This window comes from Monodelphis domestica, chromosome 4 (assembly GCF_027887165.1).
Source record: "Monodelphis domestica isolate mMonDom1 chromosome 4, mMonDom1.pri, whole genome shotgun sequence".
Classification (NCBI taxonomy): domain Eukaryota; kingdom Metazoa; phylum Chordata; class Mammalia; order Didelphimorphia; family Didelphidae; genus Monodelphis; species Monodelphis domestica.
Window position 1 is genome coordinate 308,211,754 of NC_077230.1, and position 23,630 is coordinate 308,235,383.

A 23,630-nucleotide genomic window follows, 5' to 3' on the forward strand; every position below is an offset into this window, starting at 1 on the left:
TAGGGAAGTTGGGTTGATGGGAAAACCCTTACTCCTACCCTGAATTTTAAATGTTTCCTCACTCAGAATATTAAAAAGGATAGCAGCTAGATGAGAAAGGCTGGAAGTCTAGTTGTTCACAGCCTCTAATATACCTGCATCAGGGACAGAATTTTCTGCTCCAGTTTTCACATTTGTAACCCAGATCTGCTCAATTTTGATGTTGCCATAGCTGAGAGTTGTCAGAAACTGAAACTGCTGCTTGTACTTCTCAGATGGACATGTGTTGATTTTAGACACTTTCTTCTAGGGACCATGTGATAAGATCTATTCCAAACTTGGTTTTAGCCAGGTTCATTCATTTTTAAGGGCTGCTAGGTGGCGCAGTGGACAGTGTGCTAGACCTGAAGTCAGGTAGACTCAACCTCCTAAGTTGAAAACTGGCATCAGATACTTACTAGTTGTGTGACCCTGAGCAAGTCACTTGACCCTGTTTGCCTCAGTTCCTCATCTATAAAATGAGTTGGAGAAAGAAATGGCAAAACCACTCCAGTATCTTTGCCCAGAAAGCCCCAAATGGGGTTACAAAGAGTCAGACACAATTGAAAACAACTAAAGAACAAGATTTAAAGGGTAAATTTCTCATAAGTACATGATTTCAGTTATGAGAAGCATTATTTCATTTTTGTTTATCACTAAGTAAATGTATTTTTGTAATAAACCTTTACATTTCAAATTTGCCTCCTTAGAATATATGGGGAAATAGAAGTTATAAGGATTAAGAAAAACATTTGCTGTCTATAATAGAAAATCTAGATGCATGATATCTGCATGCATAATTACCATAGAATTATAAAAACCTATAACTTGAGTGCTTGCTATATTCTATAGATTGTAGCCCATTTGGGGCCATTAATACAATATAACAAGATCAACTAAAATGGAATATTCATGTCAAAGATGTCAGAGAGAAGACATTCTGCATTCTACTATGCCAGTAGAAGGAGAAGCCTCTTTCCATTGGCTGCATGGGTAGAACTTTTCATAATCTTTTATATTTTATTTTATATTCATATTATATTTTATAGTCTTTACAATTTACAATTACATGACTGTAAGTCTCTTTCTCTTTTGGGTGATGCACCCATAGCATGGCCACCCTATACTAACTTGGGGGTGAGGAGAGGCAGGGAAGGGAAATATACCTTTCCCTCCTTCTTATACCCTATGGCTCCCAGAAACAAGCTTGAGGTTTAGTTCTGTTTCAATTCTCCTTTTTCAAGTTTAGGCACAGTCAGTGGAGTCTCCAACATGGGGATCTAGAACCAGGGATGAAGATTCAAGACTCAATGTTGCTACTAGTCAAGCAACTAAGCCCCAAGAAGCCAGGGGCCAGGTTAGTCTCAGGTGTGACTGTACTATACAGTGAGTTAAACTGTGAAGCTAAACCCCTTCCCTACCAAAGAAACTGAGGTAGAGCAGGGGAAATTATTCCCCCATACACACTAGATGGTGCTGGGAGTGGGGCAGAATGCTTGCAAGTTGTTCCTCCTACACCTTTGAAGTAATTATTACTTTGCTAAAGCTAATCTGACCATTAAAGGATTAAATGGAAGTGTACTGCTAGAAGTCCTGAAAATGATGAAACATAATGGTGGGGGCTTGAGCCAATGGCATAGAATAGATAACACCAACCCCTCACAACTCATTAAGGTACTGGAAAACCCTGAAGAGGGAGTGAAATGTAATGCACCTGGCCTTCAAGCAGTGAGAGCCAGAGTAGTGAACTGTTATTAAGGCTGTTGATTACCTGCACTTCTAATTGACATTTCAATAGGACTTTAAAGGCTTTGAGATACTTTACAAATCTCTCCTTTGAGCCTCACAACAATCCTAAGTAGGAGAAACTACACACATAATTATAAATATTTTAAAGAAAAGGGAAATAAAACTCCGAGGAATCATTTTTCTAGAATTACTCAGCTAGTAAACAGTACAAGGAGATTTGAACCCGTCTTCCTAATTCCAGGACTATCACTCTCACTACCCAGTATTGCCCCTTAATTGAGTGTTTGAATTGAATTATAAGATATAAAAGTATAGAGTTTGCTTGGCTGTAGCATCAGTGATTGAAATCAAGATACTTTGATGATATAGGAATAGATGCTGAGAATCACTTGAAATTATTGCCGAGTCTATTAGGAAATATGTGACATGTCAGATGACAAGATGCCAATCAACTCTGAAATCTGGCTTTTCAAAAACACACTGATTTTAGCAAAAGGAGATTTGGCCTGTTGTTTGATGTTTCTATCCAGAAGCAATCTTAGTAATTGCTATTTTTTCTACAATAAAGCAGTAAGTAATAAACAATAAAGGAATTTGAATGGTGGAAAAGAGGCCAGTATATGGAATGCATTCATCCAGAAACTTCTACTCCTACAGGCTAAGACCAATTTATCCCTTGTGCCTCAAAGAGTAGGTGAGTTGGAAAATGGCACCGAAGGTCACAAGATTCAATGAGTCTGATGGGCCCAGTCACATCAGCCATGAATGCTTGGGGGAAAAGGTTTGGTCTCAGGGCCAATTTCATTCTCAAAACTTAAAATAGAAGTTTACTATATCATTGCAATAGAATACTTAGAAGCAGCCTTAGTATATTACAAAATGCTTTTGTGAAATGTTAGAAAAGTCCAATAGTCAGTCCTACTTAATAAGCATCCCAACTCCCAAATAGCAAATATTTCATATTCTCCTTTCTCATGGTTTAGTTTATTAATTTGATTAAATCTTATTATTTAAAATATGTAATAAACAAATACTGTGTGAAAAAATATTATGCTAGCCATAGGTAGAGTAGCCTCTCTTCTCTTTATGGATACAACTCAGAACCCTATCCTCGGCTTTCCTCTCTAATTAGTTTCCAGGGGTAAATTACCAGCTCTGTGCAGATGACTTCCAGATCTATATATCTAGCCCTACTCTCTCCTGCTTTCATGGTCTACATCAACAACTTGCTATTGCATATTTCTAACTATGCATAGTCCATAAGTATCTCAAACTCAGCATATATAAAATTGAACTTACTATTTTCTCTAGAAAATCCCCCTCTCTTCTAAAATTCCCAACTTCTACCTAGGTCAGCACAGTGTTTCCAGTCACAAAAATTCCCAATCCTAAAGTCATCCTCAACTCTTCACTCTCATTCCCATCTCTTAGTCAGTTCTACCACGCACATCTATCCTTTTCTCTCCATTCACAGGACCAAGACTTCAGTTCAGACTTTCAGCACCTCATCTAGAATATTGCAAGAAACTGCCAAGGTGTATCTCTCTCCATTCCACCACTTACTTGTTTATCGTATCACTTACATCCATTTCCCCTCTCTCTACTCTCAGAACAACCACCTTAGTTCAGGCTCTTATTGCTTGTTCTCTGGAATATCTTAAAACTATCCCTAAAGACCTTCATGTCTCCATTCTGTCTCTTTTCCTGTCCATACTATACAAAACTGCTAAAATGATATTTCTAAAGGGCAGGTCTGATAATGTCACACTCCTGCTCAAAAAGTTCCAATGGCTCCCTGTTACCTCTGGGATCAAATAAAGACTCTTCTATTTGGTATGTAAAGCCTTTCAAAATCTGGCTGCGGTCTACCACTCCCCAACTTATTACACATGACTCCTCTTCATGCATTCTTTGTTCAGTTAAACTTGCTTATAATTGCTGTCTCTCACATATAGCATTCCATCTCCTACTTCTGCCTCCATGTTCAGACCATTCCATTGTCCCTGAAATGTACCCACTTCTCCTTTGTACCTCTTAAAATCTGCAACTATGCTCAGGGTTCAGGTTAAAGATGACCTCCTGCATAAGGCCTTTCTTGATCACTACCCCCTACTTGCTAATGCCTCCCCCACTCCTAAACTACATCGTATTTACTCTGCCCATTTTGTATCCAGATTTCTTGGTAGAATGTCATCTCCTTCAGAGAAAGGGCTTTTGTTTTCATCTTTGTGTCTCTCTAGCACCTGGACAGAGTAGGTATGTAATAGTTGCTTATTGATTGATTACTTAATTGCATGATGGAGATACAAAGCTTAGATAAAACAGCAATCCCTTACTTTGTAGGGCTGACCAACCAAAAGGAGAATCTGGGGCTTATACATGTGACCTTGGAATGCAATATGCCACAAGTTCTTCAGAGAGTGGCAAAGCATTATGGAAGGACTAAGGGAATTGGGATCATTATAATTATCAATTCAAGGACTGAAAGAAAGCTTCATGAAGCCCTATGTAGGACTACGAAGAAGGGGTGAGATTCCACAGATAGTGAAAGGACAGAAACAACAAGAACATAAGCACAAAAGCTTATGGAAGCTTTCAGGAAGGGGAAAAAAAAAAGCTTATAGAAGCTTTCTTAAGGAAGAAAGGAGAGTTTGCATAGGAGGTAGAAATAGTCCCCTGAAATACAACATTAAGGAATTCAATACTATCCAGCTCACATTTATTAGATCTGTATGAGTCACTACCCTAGGGATCTGGGATACAAATAAATAAATAAAGTAAAGTAAAAACAATCTTTTTCCACAAGGCATGTTCCCTCCCAAAGAGGTCCCTACACTGATGAAAGTCCAGGTCAAGAACAAAATACAGCTTTCTTTCCCATACTCTCCATTCCAAACAAAGTGATTTTTTTTTTGGTAGGTGATATTCCATCTTTTGCCTCAGGGTCTTTGACCAGGCTATCTTCCAAGCCTAGTGTGTGCTCTCTTCTCATTCTCATCTCATAGAATTCCTAGCTTCCTTCCAGGTTTAACTCAAGTGCTACCTCTAACAAGAGGCCTCTCCTCAACTCCCCCACTTTCCAGTCTTGGGACCCTGCCCTAAAAAAAAATTACTAGTGTGGTGCAGTGGAAATGATCCTTAGCTGTGGAGTCAGAAGCTATATATTTAAATATCACCTCTAATGCTCACTACTTGTGTTATCTTGGTCAAGTATGGAATATCTCCAGGGTTTGACTTTTCTCATCTCTAAAATGAGGAGGTTGGGTTAAATGTAAATGGCCCTTTAAGTCTATCCTAACTCTGAACCTATGTTCTTTACCAATTTTCCCTCTCTATAGAATTTAAGATACTTGAAATAGGGATTGTTTCATGTTGGTTTCTGTCTAGTCCTTAGAATTCAGATATACACGCTGACATGCATACACATGTGCCTGGCACTTATTAGGTGCTCAATACATGCTGAATGAATTAATGAATTAATGAATTCTGGCACTGCCACTATCTATATGGCCTTAGACAAGTTACTTTCTTAAGGTGGACTCTGCACATACAGTCATCCCTCACTATATAGGGGTTCACTTATCATGGCTTCACATTTAAAAAAAAAATATATATATATATATATAGTTCTGTATTATATAGTTTTCACTATATCTGGATTTTGTGGATGAATACTTTACTGTACAGAATGGATATGCTGTATGCCACTACTGCTTGCGCAAGTTTGCCAACATGAGATTGTACACGGCACACTATTGGCTGAAAGGTGACCAACCACAGTGTTGTTCTATATCCTGGGTGCTGATTGGCTTAATGCTTATAAGAGTGTGGGAAAGGTTAATAAGTGTTTACAGGACAGTGGGAAGGGTTTATAAAGCCTTAAAATATATATAAATAATAAAATAAATATAACGCCGCTACTTCATGGATTTTCACCTATCTTGAGGGTCTCTGGAACATCACTCCTATGATGGGTGAGGGATCACTGTACTTGAAGAACTGAGCCCCTTTGGGGCTGGGACCAGTCTCCAGTTTCCCCATCTCCTCAATCATATTATCCCATCCCCAATATGTTGCCAAATGTGGTCATTTCCACAGTGACAATATCTCTTAGACACAGCCTTTATTTCCACTCACATAGCCACCCCCCTAATACAGATCCTCATCAGCTTGCATTTGAACTGCTCCAAGAGCCTTCTAACCAAGCTCTCTCCTCATTTTTCCAGTCTCTAGTCCATTCTCCATTCAGGTGCCATGTGTAATTAGAAAATCTTGAACCCATGGACTTCATCTCCCAGAATTCTTTTCTTGTCCCAAGAATCCTTTTCCCTTCATTCATGTTTGCATTTGTTACATGTATGTATATAATTTTTGTAATTCCTCCCTCTCTCTCTCTTCTGCTGCATGCACGGTCAGAGAAAACCTCTCTTTACTGAAGGTTTTTTTTTCCTTTCCTCTATTATCAAATGATAATTAATAAATCTTATAAAATATATTACTTGGAGTTTTAGATATTAATTTTTTATTCTACAGCCACAATAATTTTTTCTAAAATTCAGGTTTGGTCATGCTGCCCTTCCCCACCTACTTAATAAACTCCGGGCACTCTCTGCAACCCTTTTTGACACTTAAAGTCCTGTTCTTTTGGCCCCAACATAACAGCTAAATATAAAGTGCTAGATTAGGAATCTAAAAGATCAGAATTCAAACCCTGCCTCAGAAATTAAAGACTTGTGTGACCTTGGGCAAATCACTTAACCACTTAGCCTCAATTTCCTCATCTGCTAAATTGGTGTAATAATAGTACCTATATCATCAAGCTATTGTGAGATTCAAATGAAATGATATACAGTAGGGCTCCTATATCCATGAGGAATGCATTCCAAAATCTACATGAGACCTGGCTACAAGCAAACACCCCCTAATCCCAAATGACTCCTGCCCCTTGGCTCATATACTCTGCAGCTACTCACCTCAAAAAAAAAAAAAAAAGAACTTTAAAAAGTGAAAACAAAAACAGAAACCCCATGAGTGCTGATTGCTGCTTCAGGTGAACCTCCTTGCTTGGAGGGTTCAGAGCTTTGAGAGAGACCATGGATAATTGGGGCCCTAGAAATCAAAACCTCAAATAAGGGAGCCTTGGGGTGCATATGAAGCAAATATCAGCTACTGCTGTTATCACCAGTCAAGCCCTAGTACACCGGAGTCCTCCCCACATACTGTGCTGAGACATAGGCTACTCCTTGAACCTTAGCCTCTTAGCTCATTGGGGTCCTCCCAAGGCTCCCCTCGATCCCCATCTTTTTAAAGAGAGACCTTTTCCTTTGCCCCCAGATGCTAGCTCCTTCCCTTTGGATATTTGGAGATAGATATATATATATATACACACACACACATGCACACAGACAAACACAGACACCCAGAGATTCAAACACACACAGATGGACAATATACAGGTTCACAGACACAGACCCACACACCAACAGACACATATAGATACATACAAACACACAGACACAGACACAGACACAGATACAGACACAGAGACACAGACTCACACACACACACAAATACAGACATACACACAGACACAGACTCAGACACACAGACACAAGCGCATATACAGTTTCAGACTCAGACACACACACAAATACAGACACACAGACATAGACACATACACAGATTCAGACTCAGACCCACAAATAGACATAGACACACAAATAGACATAGACACAGACACACACAGACATAAACACGGACTCAGACACACACAGACACAGACTCAGACACACACAGATACATACATAGACACAGAAATAGACACAGAAACAGAGACAGACACAGACAAATACATATAAACACAGTGATACACAGACACAAAGAGATACACACACAGACACAGACATAAACCTAGACTCAGACACACACAAACACAGACACATATAGATACAAAGAAACAGAAATACCCAGACACAGAGAGACACAGATACACATATACAGATATACACATATTCGGATATATGTATATACAAATATATATATTCATATATATGCACATATACACATAAATACCCATATAAAATACACACATGTGTGAATGTATAGATAAAGATATATATCTACCCTAATTATCTCTAGTTAATTATGCATTGCCTCCCCCATTAGGAAGTGAGGTACTTGAGCATAGGTGCTGTGTTTTTGCCTTTCTTTGTATACTCTGGGCTTAATATTATGCTTGATGTGTATATATATTTATACATATATGTATATATACATATACATATACACACTTTGTTGACTGTCAGATTCATCTGAAAAAGAAGGGACCCACTTAAGTTAAAAGATCTCTGAGGACCTTCCTCACCTTAAACTCTTCTCCTGAGCCATTCTGCTCTTCAGTAAAACAGAGAGAACAATAGGGGGTTACCTCACAGCTACCTAAGGTGGTTGTGATGAAGTATCTATAAAAGAATGCATGTAGAAACACCTTTCAAACCTTTAAGGTATTAAATCTTAAAACTACAGTGAGACTTTTGGGACACTTAGTAGAGAGAAATGTTTCATATTGGTTATTCCTGTCAATATAACCACTTCCTGGTTGAATATCTTCCCTATAAACACTGGGAAGTTTCTTATTAGTATTAACCATTTTTATTAATTAATTTAATTTTTTAACAGCTAAAACAACTATAAACGATTTTATAAATCTTAGAAGCCTGTCAATGCATTTTGGTCATTTTAGCACATTCTGACAGGTTAGGGTAGCCAAATGCATTTGATTCTGCCTCTCTAGAATGTCCAAAATATAAGAGTTGGCCTTTTTTAAGGGTTTGGCCCTATAAAATTTGCCTCTCAACAAAATAAAGCTAACATTCTCATTAATCCATATTTTTATTAAAAATTTATAGATTAGGAATCACAATTTAATTATTGAACAAATTTAGACCTAGAAAAAGAAGCAAAGAGGTCTGGAGGCATACATGGAAGCCAAGACAATACATGAATGGAATAGGGGAAAGAAAAGCAGGAGAGATCTAGTTCAAATTCTGCCTTGGACCCTTACTACCTGGGTGATCAGGTAAGTCACAAATTCTCTCTCAGTCTAGATTTCTTATCTTCTTATTTCTTATCTATAAAATGGATACAATAGTACCTGCCATACATATTTTAAAGAGCTATTGTGGGAATCAGATAAGATAGTTTATATGAAGTGCTTTCTAAATATTAAAAGTATCATGTGGTTTGTTTGGGAGATTTAGATTATTGTTGTTGTTGTTGTTTTCCTTTTTAACTTGACCTACGTTTTATTTGTGTAAACAGCTCCAAGTTAAGAAATTCTGTCTACCAATGCAAAGTAGTAACTCTTCCATGGTCTATAATCATAGCCACCCAGGGCACTTAGAGGTCAAATGACTTGCCCAAGGCCACGCAACCGGCATATGTCAGAGTCAGGTCTTAAATCCAGTTCTCTCAGACTCTACAGCCAGCTGCCTCTCATAATAAAATCTGTCATCTATGGAAATGTTATCTATAAATTCAATTTGGTCATGGCATTACCTAACAGAATCACAAAGCATAAGCTGGCAAGACAGAGGAAAACAGAAGCCCCTTCTAATGATAGTAATAATTAATAAGCCAAATTGTAAGACTCAGTGTTTCACCTTTTCTCTTAAAGAATCAAGAAAATTTTAATTTTTGAAACTATGGCTAAGAGATTACTTGGGAATATATTAAAATACACATTTTTGGAGCATTTAATACTTATATATTCAAGTAGATATTATAATAGTTAAAGGGAATATAGAGGATTGAAAAGGTATAGGGGATAAGGAAGATTTTGTAACAAGGAATGAAGGAGTTGAAGGGATAGAGGGAATATGGATGCTGGTGAGGTAAAAGGAGAGCGATACCCCCTGCTGAGAGGCTATCTTTGAAAAATGGGGTTCCTGAGAAATGGGCCAACTATAATAGCCTGAGGGAATGTCTTCTCTATTGATTGATGTGGAGGATACCCCAGGGCAGGTAAGCACAGACACCCCCCCCCCCAGATCAAGGTTGCCTGGCAGGGGTCTGATAAGGACTGTTTATGGTTGAATGGCTATCCTTAGGTTCTGCTTCCCCTATATCCCCGTGAAATGAGAGTCCTCTTATCTTACTAAGGGTTATGTAACTCAAGATGAATTTCATAACAAATTTGGATTGGGAAGATCAGGGAAGAAGGAATCAGGATTTCCCTAGATTGGGTTTGGGTCTCTCTCAGTTTTTGAGCTGAGGTCAGGCCTCACAGGCTGGTGGAAGGTTTCTTTTATTCCTGTCTATGCTAATGTATGTTAGCTTTTAATAAATTCAAAGACTTAATAGTAGACAACTACAGGAAGAAAAGGTTCTGACCTTCAGAGCTGTTGGGCCTGTCTTTTGGGCTAATACCCTAAAGACTGGCCTTAAGTTCAAACCGTTCCCCTAAAATCCTTTTGTTTGATGACACAATCACAGGAATCTAGGTGGAGCACACAATTGGGAAAATCCAAAAATAGAGGTACTTCTATCCAGAGACATCCTCCCAGTCCGAGGGCCAGGAAAGAGAGAGAGTTTTCAAGAGCCACTGTCACTCTCCAAGTCCCCCTCCCCCCACCAACTGTCATCACTATTCATCAATTTTACTCTAACCTTCCAAATTCTGTTTGCTCCACCTCTGTGGCAGAAAGTCCAGGGTTTGATTCAGTTTTCCTTTCCACAATATTGAAAATATATGGTTCTACTCTGGCCTCAGTCACTTCCTAGTTGGTTGACCCTGAGGAAGTTAAAACCCCCATTCCCTAGCCGTTGCCACTCTTCTGGAACCAATCAATAGTATTGGATTTTAAGACGGAAGGTAAGTGTTTGGAAAAAATATATATATATGGTATTCTTCTCCATGGCTGATACACATGGACACCATCACTTAATATGTCCATTTCTTTTTTGTGGTGGTCAATAGTATGTAGACATTAAATATAGAATGACTCTAAAGTTCCTCAAATGACTTCTACTGCTGGTATTTATTATACCATCAGACTTTAAGCAAGATGGGTAGGAATATTGGCTTCATCCTCTATACCAAATTGGTATTTATGTTATCAAATCTTTCTAAGTTCTAGGTATTGTCTATGGTCCTATTGATAGATAACATCTCATTATACTAAGGTACACCAGTGTTACTACAACAGATTTTTGACAATTTCATAAACTGGTTTAAACAAGATTTCAACAGTCTTTGATGTGACATTAATGTTTTATATTTGCCCCATTGTTTTTGTATGTCTTTTAAAGGTGACTGGTTTTCTTGAAATGTAGCATGAAAGAGTATCATATATACCTTAAATTCAATCTATAATTCAGCCCATCAATTTGAAATAAAATGGTGGCTATTAATTTATGCAATGGAACTTCTATTTTGAAATACTCATCCCAGCTTCAAGGAAGATTGGTAGCTGGATTGAGCACATAGAGCTTGAATAGAGTGTCCTCTATATAGTTGGCAGGCCATTATTCAGTCTTCATCTTCCAGTAATATTTTTCTACATGAGAATTTTAAATCTTTTCTTTTTTATCTTCTGAAAGTTTTGGGCAGCAATTGATATAAAGAAAAGGGAACACGAGCCTTTGGAGAGAAACTAGAATAAGATTATGGCTTAAATGAAGCTCAAGTACTAAATGGACGTGTGAAATCTTACAGTTGATACTGTATGTAATGTCCCAAAATACAATTCTGAGACAAATTATAAAAAGCTAAGGAAGTCTTGAGAGATAGTGACATTTTTGTATTGGATCTTATGGGAATTTGTGCAGCAGCTATGAAATTACTGTGAAATTGCTGTGTGTAGCATGATGGGACTTGCAAAATTCTGATATTGGGACTGGTCTGCTTAGAATGTTTGTCATTGGAAGGCAAAGAATTGTGCCTTAATAGGAGCTGGTTTCTGAAATGAAATTCTTTCATTATTCATATTCAGTACAAAAATGCAAATATATGGCACACAAAGAAATCTATTTTTCTTATGGAACAAAAGAAATACTAGGTGCTAATACATTAAGTGGTCCGCTCATAGACTGAAAAAGTGAATTCTCTCAAGTGTCTCACTAACTACCAAGGGGTATCTTAGGCACTGGGGAGACTCTATCTTCTTTTGTATGTAATTAATCTATCACTCAGAAGATTTAAGAAAAATATATTCAGAACTTTCTATTTCAGATTGAAGATGAATTAACAATTTTAGGAATATCCACAAAAGGAAATTATTTATGTATAGATAAGAATGGAGATGGATAAAGATGGAGAGAGAGAAAGAAAAAGAAAAATATGGATTTACACATAGATATGGATGTTTATATGGATATAAATATAAATTAGATATTAGTACAGTGGAAAGATTTCTGTGTTTGGAATGAAAGAATCTGAGTTCAGATCCCAACTCTGCCATTTACTACCTATATGACTTTGGGAGAGTCACTTCACCTCTCTGGGCCTCAGTTTCCTCATTTGTAAAATGAGAGGGTTAGATTAATTCTAACAATTATATTATAGATTTAGAACTAGAAGTGCCTAATTTAGTTAGAATTATTCATAATAGTAAATCAACAAAATTAAGAGTTAATCATGAGCAGACTTTTCACTATAATTCAATATTAACTAGATAGATAATTACATCAAAAATTTTTATAAACTAAAAACAGTGCCACCCAGGTTTCTTTTTTTAATAGTGAGCATTAATAGATATTACATTGTCAAAGGGAAAAACCTGAACTATTTATTGAAAATAATTCATCTTTCGACAATGAAGAGAGAAGTACATTAATCTTTATATGAAACACAGAAGTCATTCTTATTGTATACAGAACCATAAATAAAATATATTCACTATGTATATAACTACCCTTTCCTGTTGGATTTATAGCCCAGGTATGGCTTAACATTCAGATACATCTTTCTCCAAAGGCCCAGAATCCTCTAGGTATATAGAGAAATGACAATGTCATAATATAGATTTCTGGGCTCTAGAACTAAAGAAAAAAAAATCTTCCCACACTGTTTTTGTGCTTGTTATATGCAATAGTCAATCAAGTATTTATTGAGTAGTGGGGGAAAAAAGAAGGAAATCTATATTTATTTCATCCACCATGTACCAGGCACTTTGCTGTGAGAATAATTTTGATACCTTGATACTTTTACTCAATTTATTTAATATTTAATCAGTTCATTGTGATTTATGGTTATCAGTGACTGTGCTAGTTAAATAGGATAGAATTAAGTTAATACTATTAGATTAAGAGTTATTCAAGATGAAATTAATTAACCTAGTTTTATTAATTATTAGATTATTTTAGCTTATAGGATGTAACGATGTTTAATAGATTTATATTCTCTTATGTAAGAATTTAAAATTTAGGTTTTATGCTAATATGAAAGTTCTAAAGCAATATTAAGCCAAAATGACCTTTAGTAGCTTTATTTACAAAGAGGTGAAAAGAGTGAAAGTGGAAAAATATAGGAAGAAGGTAGAGAAATGTCTAGCCTATCACCCTATTATTGCTCTAGTGTCTGGTTCAGTTCTGACAGGACTTGGTAATTTTCAGCCCCAGGACTCTGTGGTGTCTTCAGCAAGGGTTCCACCCCAACACAGCCTCCTCCAGGAAAGGAAGGCCTCTTCAGAACCAATCTCTCCAGAAGCCAAGAAAAGTAGGCCAGCTACTCACCCAGCTCACTGATGCAAAGCCTCTGAAGACAAACTCCCAAGGAGAAAATCCAAGCAGAAGTCAAAAAGGCAAAGTCCCCCAAAGAAGTCCATTGGAGAAGCCACCTCCAAAGAAGAAGTCAAAAAGAAAAGCTCTGAAGAAGTCCAAAGGAGAAGTCCCCCATATAGAAAGTTCAAGACTTTTTATAGTTCTTTTTTCATATCTCTTCCTGTCCCTTCCTCCACTGTATGGGAACTAATTGCAGACTTTTGACTTGCCTACCACTGCCCAAGGGGGTTGTGAGTAGCCTTTGGAGGTGTGAGCTTACTCTAGTAAATGACTTGTGAATTCTCTTGCTTAGTATTAAATAGGGGCACTTCAATTTTTGACTGATTAATTTAAAAGTTGATGATTGATAGACAAAGAAAGTTTGATTCAGTCTTCACAATCCCTCCTGTGATTCTTTGGGAGACTAGTCTCCCCAATGAATCCTTTAATATAACCAGAATATACCTCTAAAGATCGTCTAGTTACAGGTACATACAATATTGTACTTTTCTAAGAGGAAACTAAAATAGTTGGAGATAAGAGGGAAATAAAAGAGAGAAAGCAAAACCAATGTTTGCTAGGCTCATTGACAAAAAGCCAATTAAGGGGCAATCCCATTTGGCATAAGAGTTTACAATCAGAATAAATGTGTTCAACCCCCTTCAGTTCAATCAGTTACACCCCAAAGTTCATTCTGGATCTTCTGATGCAGTATAGGTTTCTTTATGGTACTTTCTCCAAACAGTTCACTTTCTTGATTCAAGGAGTTAGCAAGCTTCTTTTCCTGAAATTTCTCTCAAAATATTTTTAAATCTTGGACTTTATGAAAATTACACAATCCCCGCTGAGGAGGGTATTTACCAACACCTGGATCAACTCAGGATACATGATTGAGTTATGGGGTATATGAATCAAGTGTTGAAAGAAAAACCAAAAACATAAAAAAAGAAAAACAAATAGAAGAAAAAATTAAACTTTGGGAGAAAAGAAAATTAAAATCAAAACCCAAATATCAAAATTTATCTATGTAAAATTTCTGAGTATGCAAGAATAAATCCACAACAGCTTCTTAAATCAGGGTACAATTAAAGTGATTTCTGTCTGTAGGACACTTAGACCTGTATTAATTTTTTATTAGAAATTTGCTGTATTAACCCCAACCTCCACTCCTAAAAGAACAATATTCAGTTGCCATAAAACCATAAATTCCCTATATTGCTGTTTTTTCACATCTAATGTTCCTTATCACTTATGAAGAGCCCCAGAGTCCTGATGACTAAGAACTGACCAAACAGTAATGATTGATGGACAAGTCCCTCAGTTAATCATAGGGTTTTCCCCCAATTCTGAATTGATCAATTATGAATTGTAATACCTCAAAAAAATTTGTATGCTTCATGCTATTTTTTGTGGTATCTCAATGTCTATAAAAGTACTGAGAGTTCAAGCAAAGAAATTATTGAATAAGAGGAAAGTCTTGAATCCAAATGCTATGAGACCACTGGTTTCCCTAATAAATTGATTTGTGCTCAGAGCTCTGCCTTGTTTTCTGTCTCCTCTAGAATGCATTTCAGGAGCCACTATTCTAAACACTTTATAAACATTTTCTAATTAATTCTTCCAACAACCTTGATAAGTAGGTGATATTATTATCCCTATTTTGCAATTGAGGAAACTTGTGCAAACAGATCTTGAGTGAATTGTCCAGTAAGTAACTAGAATAAAGAATAATTCCTTTCTTCATCCAGCTTTCTAATCATTAACCGAGATGCAATACACTTGCTTTTATTTCTATTGAAGTATATTTATCACATTCTCCATCTGAAGCAAACTTTTAAGTTAACTTTTTAAAAACAAAATGTTAAGGGACAACTAAATGACTTAGTAGACTGAGAGCCAGGCCTGAAGAAGGAGGTCTTGAGTTCAAATCTAGCACGAGACATTTTTCTAGCTGTGTGACCTTGAGCAAGTCACTTAACCCCAATTGCCTATGCTTAATCACTATTCTGCCTTAGAATCAAAATTTAGTATAAATTCTAAGTCAAAGTTAAGAGTTTTAAAAGATATATCCATAGTCAAGAAAAACTAATTCCTTCATTAGGCATGTCTAAAAGCTATGTGCACCTCTCTCACTCTTCACCCTGAATCAATCACCTCTCTGTCAGTTGGTGGGTAGCATGTTTCATCATGAGCCCTGTGGAATTGTGGTTTGTCATTCCATTGATCAGAGTTTTTTAAGTCTTTAAAACTTGTTTGTTTTTACAATGTTATTATAATTATATAAAATTTCCTTGTTGTTCTGCTTACTTTACATCCTTTCCTAGAAGCTTTCCCAGGTAGGTTTCTCTGAAACCATTCTCTCCATCATTTCTTACAGAACAACAGTATTCCATTATATCCACATACCACTATTTGTTCACCCACTCCCCAACTGATAGATTTCCCTCTTGATTTCTAGTTCTTTGTCCCCCAAAAAAGAAGTCCTATAAATATTTTTGTACATATACTTCTGTTTCTTCTTTATTCAAACTCTTTGGGGAATATTTTGTGAAATAAACAAAATTACAATGGAACATAGATGATGTCAATACAGCATTTTCTAAGCCTACATGGAGGCAGCAGAGATCTTTATGTGTAGTGGAGTCATCCCATTTCTATTTGAGTTTGAGACCATTGAAATAGCAATTATACTGTGTGAGTAAGGAGTGAGAGGAATTGAATAAAGTTTAGATATGATATTATCCTTGTTCTTATGGGACTCATAGTATAGGAATATAAGACACATACTTTTAGTCATGTAATCATGATTGTATAGTTAATAGGCATGTTCAGGGTTTTTTACATTCAAAATAATATATGATATGCAAATTTGTTGTTCAGTCATGTCTGACCCCAAGTCTGGGGTTTTCTTGGCAAAAATAGTAAAGTGGCCTGCCATTTCCTTCTCTAGCTCATTTTATGGATGAGGAATTGAGGCAAACAGGGTTAAGTGGCTTGCCCAGGGTCACATAGCTAGTAAGTAGTCTGAGACCAGATTTGATCTCAGAAGATGAGTCTTCCTGACTTCAGATCAGGTACTCTATCCACTAGCTTCCCCCATGATAAGCAAATTAGAGTATGACAAAAAAAAAACTGTGTGAAGTATGAGAAAAAAAGTCTTATTAGCAAGGAAAATCAGGGAAGGCTTACTGAAAAAATATTAATGACATAATGCCTTCCATTGTTACTTCACTCTTTTATGCATATGTCTTGTCTCTCTAAGCTGGTTATAAATTCCTAAAAGGCAAGGACCATGTTTGAAATTTTTTTGCTCTTATTGACTTCAGTGCCCATTACAGTCACACACCAGAACCGTGTAGATATTCATAATTACTTAATTACCTAATTAAACACTTTTAATGAACGAATGACTATCTATACCTAGAGGAAGATGTGGTAAAAAGTCCTGAGCTGTTGGGGTTGGTGGGGACTGTGGAGTTAATTGGCCAATAAAGCTATCAGCAAATCTATTTAATTTATGTACTCCTTCTTCCTTCTAAAAAGTTGATCATTTATAATTTATCCAGTGCTTCATACTTCATGCATGAAATAGCAACTAGTCAATGAGATTCCATACAAGTTAATAACTAGCTTGTCCTACAAAAGATTGCCATGTTAAAGATGAAAAATTAACATTATTCACCCATAATCATCATTGCTCACCACATCAGTAGAATTTAATATCTCAAAATAAAGAAACTAATAAAAGGTTTATACTCGATACAAGCAATCTTTCTTGCCAACTCTCTAGAATATTTCTCTAAATGTCCTTAAGAACCTTACCATAGGGTCCAACCCTTAAGAGTCCAACCAAATGTGCCTGAAATTATAAGGCCTTGGCATGGACTGCAAAGTCCTTGCTTTCTCTGTATCTAGTGTTCAGGCCATTTTGAGTTAATGACATAATTTTTATAATGAAGAGATTTTTTATGCAAAATTAAGTGAAAAGGAATCAAGAAGCCATTCTGCATGTCTGACTTTGAAGATAGCTTGAGAAACTTATTTTTTTAAGGATATGCATGACTAATGTTGTGAGGGAGTGCTTCTAGAGATAGACAGGTAAGGAGTAGATTGGCTAATAGCTCATAACCAGAGTCAGTAAAGGACTTAAAGAAAAAAAGTTTTATAAAAGCCACAAGGATTGAGTGAGATTGCACATAAGACAAAAAAGAAAGGAAGTGGGGAATTGATGATTTTGCAAGCTCTTGTTTTGGAAACCCAGATAAATTAGAGTGGGAAATTTGGGAAATTTGGGAAAATCAAAAAAGCCTAATACAAAGAAATATTTTATTTTATGTTTCACAAAGATAGGAAGTAAAGTGATCCTAAAATACCATATTAGAGAAGTTTCTAAAAAGTTATCAAAAACTGATAGAATGTAAGCTCCTCAAGGGCAAAGATGGTATGATTTTTAACTTAGAATCTCCAGCAGCTATTATAGTATCTGGCACATAGTAGGTGTTCAATGAGTGCTTAGTGATTGGTTGACCAGAAGGAGTGATCCTGGGAATGAGATACATGCAAGGATTCTGATTAAAGAACTATTCCTGGTGTGTACCACCAAAATGCCAACACTGAAACAACAAAATGAAACTATCTTCCTTCTCCTGTCACTAGCCATCATGAAGATAGATGATTTCTTAAAATCCTTTCTAGTTTATGTAAGCCCAAATTCCTGGATGATGGAGAAGTATCAGAAAAAGGCACTTCTCATCTCCACATTACAATGAATTAACATCCATTGGACAGTGTCATTCAGTAGAAGGAACATTAGCTCAGGAAGTCAGAGACTAGGTTCCAGGTTTGCCACTAAGAAGTTTTATGTCCTTGAAAAAAGTCACTTTAATTCTCAATTTCCTCATGTATAAACCAACCCAGCTGAATTGGATGCTAAAATAGTCTGAATCTCTGAAGGCTTCATTAGGAGACTCAAGTAAAAGTATTTGACCATTTTTTTCCTGAAATCTCTTTTTTTTTCTTCTTGGGTTTCCAACAAGATTTTTTCCATTATTACTTTCCATTCTTTTTCTTATTATTGATAAGTGGGATTCAGTGTAATTTAGACTGTTTTAGTTCATTCTGTTTTAGAGAAACATTAATAAAATGTCCCATTCTTGGTATTTACTTGATTGTACTCTAGTCATCCCTTAGATCATTAATACCTCCCATCATTTTGGATACTTAGAGGACTCAAGGTATTTTAAAAGGGACCTTATTCAATCTGGAAAGACAAAAATCTCTCAGCTCTTTTGATGCATCATTATGCTTTTTAAGATGTAGACACTGCATAAACTTCCTTGCTTTATAATTGGACCTACTTCTGAACATCCATTTTAGCTGGGGGTGGGGGGAGGGTTGTCTCTTTTTCCTTTTTGTTCTGTTCTTGAAAGCATGTGATCATCTAACTCTACTTGCCTATTGATGGAGTTTTTGAAGTGACTCTAGTCATAAGTGGACACCTGCAGAGAAACTATTTGCTCATTGCTGAAGCTCTGCAGTCTGCCAGTCTCTCTAGCAACATTACAAACAATTACAATTGAGCAAAGGGATCTGGATAAAATAAACCCCAAGAGACACTGAGAGGTCTACAGTCCAAACTGCACCAAAAGAGAAGTTTTCAAGGAGCTTAATCAACGAGTTGTAGTTGTTAGAGTTCCCAAATATATTTCATGCAGTCCTACATTAGTGGTCTTTCATATGTTGCTATCTATTTGATGCAGAAATGTCAAAATACTATAAATACAACTGTCAGTCAAATCTCATTATTTTAGCCTTGTCAGAAGAAGGATGCCCAGAAATCAGGTTTCAATTCCTGCACCTTTGACAGACACAATTACGTTTAGGCAGAGTTTCTAGGTATAAGTCTTACCTTATATTTTAAAACAAGATTTTGTGATAGCTTGATAGTGGTTCAAGGAACTGGAGAAATCCAAGTAACTGTTATCCCTAATCATTTTAAAAATTACAGATCCCCAACCCCTTTACAATTATACTATAAACTCATTGAGGGCTTCAATTGCTTTTGTCCTTTTTTTACATTCCCAGTGCTTAGCAAAGTACCTGACAAATGGTAGCTATTTAAAAAATGTTCCTTGATTAATTGACTGATGAAATATCTCATAGAAAGTCAGAGGTGAAAAGTCATTAAGTGCTACTTTCTCATTTTACAGATGGGTAAACTGAGGTTCAGAGAAGCTAAATGACTTATTTAGAAATCCTACAGCTGGTTAGTGGCATAATTAGGACTAAAAACTAAATTTTTCTGATGACCACTCAAATATTTTTTCCAGTATGACTTATTGACTTAAAATTGCTATTATTACTTGTCATCTGCTGACTGCCAGAAGAATAAGAGCCCTGGAGTGGAAGCCAGGAGGAGTGGCTCTCAGCCTGGTTCTGCCACTAACTAGCTATATGACCTCAATCACAGTATCACAGACCATAAGGGTTTGGAGATTATCTAGTCCAATCCAAATATGGACAAGAATCCTCTGGGCAAGTCCCCAACAACCGATCATCTAACCTTAACTTGCAGAATTCCAATGAGGGGGAAAACACTGCCTCACATGTTAGCCTCTTCCACTTTGGGAGCTATTGTAAGGAAGACTGTCCTTAAGTCAAGACTAATTTCTACCAATTGCTGCTAGTTCTGCTCTCCACATGGGATCCTTTCTAATTCTTAAAGCTGTCCTATCTTAGCACCTACTATCTGTGTCACTTAATCTCTTTTGCCTTCAGTTTCTTCATCTGTAAAATGGAGACTAGATGACTTCTGATATCTAAAGAACCTCTTATGGCCCATGATTCTATGTTCCCTCTAAGTCTTCTCTTCTCCAGATTAAACATTAAAAAAAAAATTCCTCCAGTTGCTCAGATCCCGTATTCTCATTTTTTCACCATCCTGGCTGCTCAAAATGACACAGAGAGGATCTGGGGAACAACCCATTCCATGTCCTTAGCAGAAAAGCTAGTCTTTACATATATTCCCTAACAAAGATCAAGCTCCTCCCATTTAGTACATATACTCTTGTGAAATCATTTTATTAAAAATATAATGCTTCATTCACTTGCCATAATAATAGCTTCAAAAAACTAGCTTTCTTCTTTGTGCCCACATTTACCTTAATCAGTAATCAACAAGCATTTATTAGGTACAGACTACATGCCAATCACTATGCAAAGAACCAGAGATACAGCTAAAAGGAAAAGCAGTCACAAGCCTCAAACAACTTACATTTTATTTTTTTGAAAATTTTATTTAATTAGTCAATTTAGAATATTTTTCCCTGATTACAAGAATCATATTCTTTCCCTCCCCACCCCCACGCCTCTTCTCCTAGCCAAGGCACAATTCCACTGGGTTTTACAGGTGTCCTTGATCAGAACCTATTTCCATACAACTTACGTTTTAATAGGGGAAACAAGTAAATAAGTAGGTACAGAGATTGTCGTTCCATTGTTTCAATTATGTCTGACTCTTTGTCACCCCATTTGGGGTTTTCTGGGCAAAGATCCTGGAGTGGTTTACCATTTCCTTCTCCAGCTCATTTTATAGATGATCAAATGGAGTCAAACAGGTAAAACGACTTGCCCAGGATCACACCACTGAGCCCAGATCGCAACCCAGGAAGATGGACCTTCCTGACGTTGGGCCTGACACCCTATCTTCTACACTCACCAGAAATGTTGCCCTTCAATTTATTTTATCTCTATCTTACCTTGAATGGAACCAAATGATGTTCTGGTTCTGCAACCTCTAGAGGTAGCTGGCTTTGCAATAGTTCACTAGGAAGTACTCTTCTGGATTTTCTCCCTGAGGCAGACCTGAATAGTAGCCCAGTTATTTCTGATGCCTGTGACCCTTCCAAAGAGAGAGCATTGCATCACCAGCTCCCATTGGCTCTTACCTTTGGCCTTGGTCCCATGATAGTCTGTGTTTGGCCTCTAGGATGTCACAAAAAAGGAAAGTAATTTTGTTTCCCAGGAGATGGGAATGCAGTTTCCGAGTCACAACAGTTGCTACTTAGGTCAAAAGACTCAGGGTTTGATTCTTCATTCTATTCCTGTCTCAGAAGCCAAAAAAAAAAAAAAACTTCACAGGCTAAAAAAATCAATGCTTTATTACTTGAAAAACTATAGAGACACCAAAAGATAAGAGGAACTGTATTTAATGTTACAAAAGGGTGGCTCTTCAGGAATTGATTTCAGCCCCCTACTATGCAGCAAATGACATCTCTTAATGGCCTACTCACCCCGTGTATCTTCTCTACTCATAGGAAATAAAGCAGGAAGCCACTACAAGTGGAACAAAAGAAGAGCAAGACAATTCCCTAACCCCGAGGTTTAGAGTATTAATAAATGAAATTTTCCATTTGTGAATAAGCTTTCATCCCACAATTTAAACAACCTCATACATATTTCACATTGTTTTTATCTTAACCCTCTTCACTCTTAATATGTGTGTTTTCTTTTAGTAAAATGTTTCTAAAAGAAAGTTGTCCCAATTTCATAACTTGAACCATATTTTTAATACATTAGTCTTTATTTAAAGCAAGTCTTCTTCAATCTTTTGCTGTGTCATAGACCTCTGACAATCTGGTAAAGCCTATGGTCCCTAAATGAATTAAAGAAAATACAGAGGATTACAGAGTAAGACAATTGTATTTAAATGGCTACAAAATATTGAAATAGTGTATTTTTAAAAAACAAATTTATTGACCCCAGGCTAAGAACCTTGAATAATTATTTGGCAGACTTGGATAGTGCTAGGGTAGAATGGACTTAAAGTGGATTTAAAATCAAATTTTAAAAAGAAATACTTGGGCTGAATTCTTTTGTAAGATGTGTAGCTGCTCACCGATGGATTACGGAATGCGGGATTTTGGTATAGCAGATTTTCTTAGAATGGACCACACCAGTGTTGGAGCCAGTGCCTCCATTAACCCCCAACTAATTTGACTTAACAAAATGACAGTGTTGCCTTTCTTATAAATGAATATTCAACAAAGGAAACAGTACACAAAAGACAAAGCCTGGCAGTCACCTTTAGGCCCTGGATGAAATCAATAGGGAAGTGTAAGTTGCAGCACTTTTCCATTATGAGAAGCACTTATAGGTTGAGCCTGACAAAGTCCATCAGGAGAACAATAAGTCATTTCATTAAAAATGGGGTGAACTGGGCCATTTAGCCAGCCAGCGTTTTTAATGGAAAAATATTTGAATCCCTTTCTGGCAAGAAAGACAAAATGAAAATTATTTCAATTACCCTGTGGTTCAAGGCTACAGGTTCAGAGAACCAGAGCATTGTTGCTAACTAATAGTGACACAAATCACAAAGCCTCCATTCAGTGTCATCCCATGTTGGCAAACACAGTTCGAGGTTGTAAAAAGGTGGAAAATGAAATCTTGTGCCATCTGGGCTATATCTACGCTGGTAGAGTTAGGCAAAGAATGGGAGCAATTGTCTGGAGAAAATAACAACTGAAGGATTGTTCATGTCCTGCCTCAAACACATAAGGAAAATTAATATTGACCAGTGTAAACAAACGTCATTTTTTAAAACATTACTGTAATGGGAGTGCCCTCTCACTGCCCTGTATTCTTCTCTCCCAATGATGAAGACTTAGTTTTGTTGCTAATAATGCCTCCTTAACGAGATGCGAAATTCCCTTAATGAGGTTATCTCTTTGACGATGTATGACTCTTTCTTCCTCCAGACATTGTTGTCCCATTGACACCACTTTAATATTGACAGACATGGGACCTGTGCTGTATTCAATTCTGAAGCCTGAGAGGAGTTCTGGTTTTCCTTCTGTGAGGTTACTGCCTTGGATTTGGTCTTTATGTAAAAGAGCAGAATTTCAGTGATATAGAGAACCTGAGTAGAGGCCAAAGAGACGTCACACATATAAACTCAAATCTTTAAAGAAACCTCTGCAGCCACAAAGCCCAACCCCAGAACAATATATTCCAAGAAACAAATATATTTTCAAAGAATGAGAGGCATTTCAAGACAACAACAAGGAATGTCCATACGAGGAGATCCTACTTCAATTAAGTCACAA

General features: G+C 36.7%; 1 long non-coding RNA gene across 1 annotated transcript in view; it reads right to left on the minus strand.

The window, feature by feature from the left end:
* Positions 1–21,619, minus strand: part of LOC130453816 (uncharacterized) — a 50,664-nt gene extending 29,045 nt beyond the window's left edge. Inside the window, exons 1-2 of the long non-coding RNA XR_008911388.1 lie at positions 21,285–21,619; positions 13,501–13,604 (exon numbers count right to left, since the gene is read on the minus strand). This is a non-coding gene — a long non-coding RNA (uncharacterized LOC130453816). The remainder of the gene's footprint in view (positions 1–13,500; positions 13,605–21,284) is intronic.
* Between the last annotated feature and the right edge of the window lie 2,011 nt (positions 21,620–23,630).